The following is a 9,878-nucleotide window of genomic DNA, read 5'->3' on the forward strand; positions in this document are numbered from 1 at the left end:
TACACCAACCACCTCTCCCACCTACACCAACCACCTCTCCCACCGACACCAACCACCTCTCACTCTTCCTCTCCCTACCTCCCTCAGGTACTTTGTAAACATACGGCACCACGTCACCGGATATGGGTCTCTCTCTCTCTCTCTCTCTCTCTCTCTCTCTCTCTCTCTCTCTCTCTCTCTCTCTCTCTCTCTCTCTCTCTCTCAGCTCTATTCCCCCAGCCACTACTGCTATCACATGACGACATGTAAACCATAAATAGAATGAGCACATCAAAGGGACTTATTCCCGTTTTTTAAATCCTCAATATATATATATATATATATATATATATATATATATATATATATATATATATACATAAGAACATTTCATCACACAGAGTGTGGCGAGGGCTGGCGTTGCGTAACTGTATACCATATAAAAACAGCAGGAACCGATTATACGAATACTGGCAATTATATACCCCCCACGGATTATACATCTCCTGGCCCCAAGCCCTAATATGTATGCATTATTCATGCTGTGGACGACGACGCCGTGCGGGTTACAGCCTATAGAAAACGGGACTACCGGAGGGGGTGAAGAAAAATGGCAAGGCAACACTGTAACGCAGAGAAAAAAATTTAATTCAATATTATTTCAGCTTTAAGGTTAGCTATGAATACCTGTCTCACATATTCTATTACGTATTCTCTTGTAATAAGTCCTGTAGGGCCTGAACATGTAGGAGAGTGAACGGCGTGCACGGAATAGAGTGAACTGGAACGATGTGGTATATTGGGGTCGACGTGCCGTCAGTGGACTGAGCCAGGGTATGTGGATGGGGGTCTGTGGTGCCTGGATGTGGATAGGGAGCTGTGGTTTCGGTGCACTGCCGATGACAGTTAGAGACTGAGTGTGGACGACTGTGGGCTTTTCTTAGTCTGTTTCCGGGTGCTACCTCGCTGAAGCTGGGGGTTGCGATGCTGTTTTATGTGGGGCGAGGTGGCACCTAGAATGGATGAAGGCGAGCAAATATGAATATGCACTTGTGTATATATGTATGTGTATGTATATGTACTTGTATGCGCGTATATATATACATATTCCCTCGTCTCTCACCTCTGTATGTGTCATTTCTTTCATCTAATGTGGACACACACACACACACACACACACACACACACACACACACACACACACACACCAGCCCAAGCTAGGAATCCACTTATCGACCAGCTCCGAGGAGATGATGAACACCTGAGAAGGGTGTGGGCCGACTACCGCGCGTGCGATTCGAGCCGCAATCGGACAGGATCGTACACGTTCCCTTAACGACCAATAAGTGACGAGATCTCGAACGGACTTCACGCCGTTGCCTAGCGGCTCGCGTGTTCCCCTACAGCGCGGGGGCCTTATGCGTCCACCGCTCTCGCAAGAAGTGGTTCACGTCTCCACCTGATCAATTGCCAGAGCTGGTTACGTGATGGACGGGACAAACGTTGACAGCTCCTCCTTCTATACGGGACTCAGAAGCTCCATGCTCCCTATAGATAACAGCAAACATAAAAAAAAAAAAGAAGACTAAGATAAAGAATTCCTTGTAAATTGTTTAACGAAGTTTATCTACCAGTACGACACGTACCAATGCCGTCCCTCGACCACACGTCACTTGTCTCATACAACGGTAATACTTCTCTCTCTCTCTCTCTCTCTCTCTCTCTCTCTCTCTCTCTCTCTCTCTCTCTCAGGGCTCCATGCCGCCTCCTCCTACCACCCCCCCCTCCCCTCTTCCACTTGTTCCGGCCATTAACTACACATCAAACATCCGTCGCATCTTGCAAGGGGGCGTGGGCTGGCATTTCCAACTCACCCTCCCCACACACACTCAGGGACACACCAGAGGACACTATTATCCTGCCCCGGCCTTTTATGTATGGTGGTTTCCTCCCCCTCCTCTTTACCCCTCCCACTCCCTCCAGCCTGACCCGTCGACCTACATTCTCTCTCTCCACCAATACCCCAGTACTGGGTCGTATGGAAAGCAACGAATCCACGGACATTTACATACAATTTTTAAGTATACTTTATGCATGATGCATACGCCTATGAGTCCACGGGGGGAAAATGAAACACGATAAGCTCCCAAGTGCACTTTCGTGTAATAATCACATCATCAGGGGAGATACAAAAAAGAAATATAAGTCAATTGATACGCGAAAGTGCACTTGGGAACTTATCGTGTTTCATTTCCCCGAGGACACATAGGAGTATACTTGACCACGCGCTAAATTGTGATCCTTTCCAACATGATGCAGACATAACACACGTGGAATATACATACCCAGAAAAAAAGCAACACCAATTATCCTATCCCCGCTGGTGTCAGACATATTAAATTTCATAATCCTGTTAAAAACTAATAAGATCTTTTAGCTCAGTAATTGATGGCATGTGAAACGAATCACAACAAGTGTAAAGAAATGAGATGTGCAACGAAGAAAACGAGACGCTGACACATAAAGAGGATGGAAAACATGAGTAAAGTATGAGTTTAGAGATGAGTAAACTTTTTTAAGTTAGTAGATTTAAGGGAATGAGAGACACATGGTCTTGCGTCGACCATGGCATAAACCATGAGGGTTGGATGAGGAGTGAGCCATGAGGGATGGATGAGGAGTGAGCCATGAGGGATGAATGAGGAGTGAGCCATGAGGGATGGATGAGGAGTGAGCCATGAGGGATGAATGAGGAGTGAGCTATGAAGGTTGGATGAAGAGTAATCCACGAGGGATGGATGAGGAATGAGCCATGAGGGATGGATGAGGAATGAGCCATGAGGGATGGATGAAGAATGAGTCATGAGGGATGGATGAGGAGTGAGCCATGAGAGTGGATGAGGAGTGAGCCATGAGAGATGGATGAAGAATGAGCCATGAGGGATGGATGAAGAACGAGTCATGAGGGATGGATGAGGAGTGAGTCATGAAAGTGGATGAGGAGTGAGCCATGAGGGATGGATGAGGAGTGAGCCATGATGGTTGGATGAGGAGTAAACCATGAGGGATGGATGAGGAGTGAGCCATGAGGGTTGGATGAGGAGTAAACCATGAGGGATGGATGAGGAGTGAGCCATGAGAGATGGATGAAGAATGAGCCATGAGGGATGGATGAAGAATGAGTCATGAGGGATGGATGAGGAGTGAGCCATGAGGGATGGATGAGGAGTGAGCCATGAGGGTTGGATGAGGAGTGAGGGAACGAGGGTGAGGCAAGGTCTGCCTGGGATCGCTTTCTGAACGTGGCTCCCGTAAGGGCGACGTCCGTTGCTCACCTTCTGTTGCCGACAGAAAACAAAAAAAAATGATATTAACATCAGAGGTGACGTCAAATGCTCGGGCCACGGCTTAGACTTGGTAATGGCGTTTAATGGTGCGTATCAGATGAAGACGGAGTGCAACAGCATCAACAGGAGAGAGAGAGAGAGAGAGAGAGAGAGAGAGAGAGAGAGAGAGAGAGAGAGAGAGAGAGAGAGAGAGAGAAAGAGAGAGAGAGAGAGAGAGAGAGAGAGAGAGAGAGAGAGAGAGAGAGAGAGAGAGAGAGAGAGAGAGAGAGAGAGAGAGAGAGAGAGAGAGTAGGCAGGCAGTTATGTAGATATGAAACAGACAGGAGACAGATAAACAAAAAATGGAAGGCGGGGAGCGGGCACGATGATTGAAAAAAAAAAATACTGCTCGATAAAGTAAACGTAATTGATCATCAACATAACAAAGTCATGTCTTGTATGCTGGAGACAAACGACATTCCCTCGTCTCTGATCCAGAGGTAGACTAATGTAAACACACACACACACACACACACACACACACACACACACACACACACACACGCACACAATACTCTTTTGCATCTACAATAAGTCTCCAGAGTGATATATATCTAACCCTTTAACTTGTATACTACACTAACCCTTTACTATTTACGCGGCACTTTAAGAAACGATTGAAAAACTTCATTTTAGTTAGGTCCCTCCTTAAGGAAATGGTCATGTGTGTCGTTTTCTTTTACAACCCTTTAGAAAATATGTGACTTTAAGGGTAACCCCAAGTATTTCCATATATCTACAGCGAAGCTTCAAAAACCCCGCGTCCAAACACATACGACTGGCTTATCTGGAGGGCAGCCGAAGTTTGAATAAAAAATTTCTAGTATTGGTTGGATTTTCTCAGAAAGCAAACTTGTATATATATATATAGACAGACAGCCTTAATGACCCTGGCAGCCAATAGAACACGAAGCACAAATAACCAATGAACCAGCCTTCACCAAGTGGGCATTACTGTTCACGTCGGAATGAGCGGGAGGGTAACACGATACGGGAAGACCATGCATGGGTCGACGATACCTATCACGTCAGCATTAATAAACATCACGTCAGCATTAATAACCATCACGTCAGCATTAATAAGCATCACGACAGCATTAATAAGCATCACGACAGCATTAATAAACATCACGTCAGCATTAATAAACATCACGTCAGCATTAATAAGCATCACGACAGCATTAATAAACATCACGTCAGCATTAATAAGCATCACGACAGCATTAATAAGCATCACGTAAGCATTAATAAGCATCACGTCAGCATTAATAAGCATCACGTAAGCATTAATAAGCATCACGTCAGCATTAATAAACATCACGTCAGCGTTAATAAGCATCACGTAAGCATTAATAAGCATCACGACAGCATTAATAAGCATCACGTAAGCATTAATAAGCATCACGTCAGCATTAATAAACATCACGTCAGCATTAATAAGCATCACGTCAGCATTAATAAACATCACGTAAGCATTAATAAGCATCACGACAGCATTAATAAGCATCACGTAAGCATTAATAAGCATCACGACAGCATTAATAAGCATCACGTCAGCATTAATAAACATCACGTCAGCATTAATAAACATCACGTCAGCATTAATAAGCATCACGTAAGCATTAATAAGCATCACGTCAGCATTAATAAGCATCACGTCAGCATTAATAAACATCACGTCAGCATTAATAAGCATCACGTCAGCATTAATAAGCATCACGTCAGCATTAATAAGCATCACGTCAGCATTAATAAGCATCACGTCAGCATTAATAAACATCACGTCAGCATTAATAAGCATCACGACAGCATTAATAAGCATCACGTCAGCATTAATAAGCATCACGTAAGCATTAATAAGCATCACGACAGCATTAATAAGCATCACGTCAGCATTAATAAGCATCACGTAAGCATTAATAAGCATCACGTAAGCATTAATAAGCATCACGTAAGCATTAATAAGCATCACGTCAGCATTAATAAGCATCACGTCAGCATTAATAAGCATCACGTCAGCATTAATAAGCATCACGTCAGCATTAATAAGCATCACGACAGCATTAATAAGCATCACGTAAGCATTAATAAGCATCACGTAAGCATTAATAAGCATCACGTAAGCATTAATAAGCATCACGACAGCATTAATAAGCATCACGACAGCATTAATAAGCATCACGTCAGCATTAATAAACATCACGTCAGCATTAATAAACATCACGTCAGCATTAATAAGCATCACGACAGCATTAATAAGCATCACGTCAGCATTAATAAGCATCACGTCAGCATTAATAAGCATCACGTCAGCATTAATAAACATCACGTCAGCATTAATAAGCATCACGTCAGCATTAATAAACATCACGTCAGCATTAATAAGCATCACGTCAGCATTAATAAGCATCACGTCAGCATTAATAAGCATCACGTCAGCATTAATAAACATCACGTCAGCATTAATAAGCATCACGACAGCATTAATAAGCATCACGTCAGCATTAATAAGCATCACGTCAGCATTAATAAGCATCACGTAAGCATTAATAAGCATCACGACAGCATTAATAAGCATCACGTAAGCATTAATAAGCATCACGTCAGCATTAATAAACATCACGTCAGCATTAATAAGCATCACGTAAGCATTAATAAGCATCACGACAGCATTAATAAGCATCACGTCAGCATTAATAAACATCACGTCAGCATTAATAAACATCACGTCAGCATTAATAAGCATCACGTCAGCATTAATAAACATCACGTCAGCATTAATAAACATCACGTCAGCATTAATAAACATCACGTCAGCATTAATAAACATCACGTCAGCATTAATAAGCATCACGACAGCATTAATAAGCATCACGACAGCATTAATAAGCATCACGTCAGCATTAATAAGCATCACGTAAGCATTAATAAGCATCACGTCAGCATTAATAAACATCACGTCAGCATTAATAAGCATCACGTCAGCATTAATAAACATCACGTCAGCATTAATAAGCATCACGTAAGCATTAATAAGCATCACGACAGCATTAATAAGCATCACGTCAGCATTAATAAGCATCACGTCAGCATTAATAAGCATCACGTAAGCATTAATAAGCATCACGTCAGCATTAATAAGCATCACGTAAGCATTAATAAGCATCACGTCAGCATTAATAAACATCACGTCAGCATTAATAAGCATCACGTAAGCATTAATAAGCATCACGTCAGCATTAATAAGCATCACGTCAGCATTAATAAACATCACGTCAGCATTAATAAGCATCACGTCAGCATTAATAAGCATCACGTCAGCATTAATAAACATCACGTCAGCATTAATAAGCATCACGTAAGCATTAATAAGCATCACGACAGCATTAATAAGCATCACGTAAGCATTAATAAGCATCACGTCAGCATTAATAAGCATCACGTCAGCATTAATAAGCATCACGTCAGCATTAATAAACATCACGTCAGCATTAATAAACATCACGTCAGCATTAATAAGCATCACGTCAGCATTAATAAGCATCACGTCAGCATTAATAAGCATCACGTCAGCATTAATAAGCATCACGTCAGCATTAATAAACATCACGTCAGCATTAATAAGCATCACGTCAGCATTAATAAACATCACGTCAGCATTAATAAGCATCACGTCAGCATTAATAAGCATCACGTAAGCATTAATAAGCATCACGACAGCATTAATAAGCATCACGACAGCATTAATAAGCATCACGTAAGCATTAATAAGCATCACGACAGCATTAATAAGCATCACGTCAGCATTAATAAGCATCACGTAAGCATTAATAAGCATCACGTCAGCATTAATAAGCATCACGACAGCATTAATAAGCATCACGTCAGCATTAATAAGCATCACGTCAGCATTAATAAGCATCACGTCAGCATTAATAAGCATCACGTCAGCATTAATAAGCATCACGACAGCATTAATAAGCATCACGTAAGCATTAATAAGCATCACGTAAGCATTAATAAGCATCACGTCAGCATTAATAAGCATCACGACAGCATTAATAAGCATCACGTCAGCATTAATAAGCATCACGTAAGCATTAATAAGCATCACGTCAGCATTAATAAGCATCACGACAGCATTAATAAGCATCACGTCAGCATTAATAAACATCACGTCAGCATTAATAAGCATCACGTCAGCATTAATAAACATCACGTCAGCATTAATAAGCATCACGTAAGCATTAATAAGCATCACGTCAGCATTAATAAGCATCACGTAAGCATTAATAAGCATCACGTAAGCATTAATAAGCATCACGTCAGCATTAATAAGCATCACGACAGCATTAATAAGCATCACGTCAGCATTAATAAACATCACGTCAGCATTAATAAGCATCACGTCAGCATTAATAAGCATCACGACAGCATTAATAAGCATCACGACAGCATTAATAAGCATCACGTAAGCATTAATAAGCATCACGTCAGCATTAATAAGCATCACGACAGCATTAATAAGCATCACGTCAGCATTAATAAGCATCACGTAAGCATTAATAAGCATCACGACAGCATTAATAAGCATCACGACAGCATTAATAAGCATCACGACAGCATTAATAAGCATCACGTCAGCATTAATAAACATCACGTCAGCATTAATAAACATCACGTCAGCATTAATAAACATCACGTCAGCATTAATAAACATCACGTCAGCATTAATAAGCATCACGTCAGCATTAATAAGCATCACGTCAGCATTAATAAACATCACGTCAGCATTAATAAGCATCACGTAAGCATTAATAAGCATCACGACAGCATTAATAAGCATCACGTAAGCATTAATAAGCATCACGTAAGCATTAATAAGCATCACGACAGCATTAATAAGCATCACGTCAGCATTAATAAACATCACGTCAGCATTAATAAGCATCACGTCAGCATTAATAAGCATCACGTCAGCATTAATAAGCATCACGACAGCATTAATAAGCATCACGTAAGCATTAATAAGCATCACGTCAGCATTAATAAGCATCACGACAGCATTAATAAGCATCACGACAGCATTAATAAGCATCACGTCAGCATTAATAAACATCACGTCAGCATTAATAAGCATCACGTCAGCATTAATAAGCATCACGACAGCATTAATAAGCATCACGACAGCATTAATAAGCATCACGACAGCATTAATAAGCATCACGACAGCATTAATAAACATCACGTCAGCATTAATAAACATCACGTCAGCATTAATAAACATCACGTCAGCATTAATAAACATCACGTCAGCATTAATAAGCATCACGTCAGCATTAATAAACATCACGTCAGCATTAATAAGCATCACGTAAGCATTAATAAGCATCACGACAGCATTAATAAGCATCACGTCAGCATTAATAAACATCACGTCAGCATTAATAAGCATCACGACAGCATTAATAAGCATCACGACAGCATTAATAAACATCACGTCAGCATTAATAAGCATCACGTAAGCATTAATAAGCATCACGTAAGCATTAATAAGCATCACGACAGCATTAATAAGCATCACGACAGCATTAATAAACATCACGTCTCTTGTTTCTACAGCCCCCGGTGTTTGTTCCGCTACATGACTCCCTCCATCGGTTTAGTGAGCTGGCTACGGTAGCATTCAATAGCTATTCACAATACAAAACAACCAACAAAGGCAAAACCCTTAGTCCATTTTTGCTCTCTCTCTCTCTCTCTCTCTCTCTCTCTCTCTCTCTCTCTCTCTCTCTCTCTCTCTCTCTCTTTCTTATCCTTTTTAGTGTTTAATTCACACTTCTTGTAGTATCTTTAGACAAGATTCGCCCCGTGTTCTGTTATGAAGGTTTTGTTTCGCTATTGTATCCTGAGGACATTACCTTTTCTCCATTTCATATTACATCATCTCTTCCTAATTTCCTCTACTCTCTCCTTCCTCTCTCTCTTTCTCTTCACATCATCGTCTCTATTCCACCCTTCCAGTTACCCTATCAGCCTCTTTCTTGACACGGAAAAAAAATATATGTAAATAGCAATTCGTATAACTTCGTATCAATTTACTTTAAACAGATGAATTATAATTAACAGCGTTAATAGCAATAGGGTTCGAAGCCTTACGATACAGTATTGAATAGTGCCCTGGGTTTAGAGTGCTACTGACATGTCTCTAAATCTAATACCTTTCATATTTTTTTTTCCCCCGAGCTTCAAGTTTCCAGCGTCGGGAAAGTGAATTTTCCACCCCATTACAGCTTGTTTACATCTGGCCAGCTCATGAAGTCGGCTCCCTGGGCCGCTATCTCAATAGTGGAGGTTTATCTTCATCTCGTACGACTAGGATCGTATCTAGTGCCAGTGTAAAGTGCGAAAATCAGGCTCATGTGCGGCGTATCGTAACGAAGATTCGCATTACTGAGCAAATGACAATTTGGAAAGGTAGTAAAAGATATGGAGGCCACAAACCCTCGTGGA

This window comes from Panulirus ornatus, chromosome 46 (assembly GCF_036320965.1).
Source record: "Panulirus ornatus isolate Po-2019 chromosome 46, ASM3632096v1, whole genome shotgun sequence".
In the NCBI taxonomy this organism is placed as follows: domain Eukaryota; kingdom Metazoa; phylum Arthropoda; class Malacostraca; order Decapoda; family Palinuridae; genus Panulirus; species Panulirus ornatus.